Consider the following 1,293-nt stretch of genomic DNA (forward strand, 5'->3'; position numbering starts at 1 on the left):
GTGGCTCACACCTGTAATCCCAGCACTTTGGGAGGCCGAGGCAGGTGGATCACGAAGTCGAGAGATCGAGGCCATCCCAGCTAACGCAGTGAAACCCCATCTGTACTAAAAATACAAAAAATTAGCCAGGCGAGGTGGCGGCACCTGTAGTCCCAGGTACTCGGGAGGCTGAGGCAGGATACTGGCGTGAACCCAGGAGGCAGAAGTTGCAGTGAGCCAAGATCGCGCCACTGCACTCCAGCCTGGGTGACAGAGCGAGACTCTGTCTCAAAAAAAAGTAAAAAAAAAAAAGAAAATGCAAGTCATATAGGCCCACCACTAGACGGGAGTCAATGAAGGTGCCCTCAGGGAAATCTGACAGTATATTCTGGTTGTAAAGGGTGTAGAGACGGTCAAGACTAGTGTCTACACCTGGTCTAGCAGTTTCTGAGGTGGGAAGGACTGTGGAAATAACCTTTGGTAGCAGAGTAGACATGGATATAACTTTCCCTAGTTTCCTCCGTCCTCAGAGGCAGGAAAAAAAAAAGGAATTTAGTGTTGGACATGACTCCATAGTAGGAATACAGGGATAAAAGGAGGGGAGACCCTTCCCCAAGAGAATTTTGAATGAAAGCATGGAGCACTAGAAGGGCCCAAGGGGCTTCCTCCCTTTGAAGGAGTTATCAGCAGAGGGCCACCCTAAAGAAACCCCCGTATCTTCTATGCAGAGGCCAGTGCATCAGAAGAGACCACCAGCATCAGATAAAACAAGACCGAGCCAAGAGTGAGACCAGGACCATCTCCCTAGCACCAATGGACAACCATGTGTGAAAGAATACCTCTGACACTCTTATCCCTACCCCCAACCCTGTCTCAAACTCAAAAGACTAGGCCTACCCAGAGAAATGAAAGAAGAGAAGAGGGGCTGGGCATGGTGGCTCACACCTGTAATCCCAGCACTTTGGGAGGCCAAGGTGGGCAGGTCGTGAGGTCAGGAGATTGAGACCATCCTGGCTAACAAGGTGAAACCTGTCTCTACTAAAAATACAAAAAATTAGCTGGGCGTGGTGGCACATGCCTGTAGTCCCAGCTACTTGAGAGGCTAAGGTAGGAGAATCGCTTGAACTCGGGAGGCAGAGGTTGCAGTGAGCCGAGATTGCGTCACTGCACTCCAGCCTGGATGACAAAGCAAGACTCCATCTCAAAAAAAAAAAAAAAAGAAAAAAGAAAAAGAAAAAGATTTTTCTCTTTTGAGAAAAGAAGAGGAAAGGCAAAACTGGACCCATTCCGTGGGGTTGAAGAGTGGCTAATGAA

This window comes from Colobus angolensis, unplaced genomic scaffold (assembly GCF_000951035.1).
Source record: "Colobus angolensis palliatus isolate OR3802 unplaced genomic scaffold, Cang.pa_1.0 Scaffold42, whole genome shotgun sequence".
In the NCBI taxonomy this organism is placed as follows: Eukaryota; Metazoa; Chordata; class Mammalia; order Primates; family Cercopithecidae; genus Colobus; species Colobus angolensis.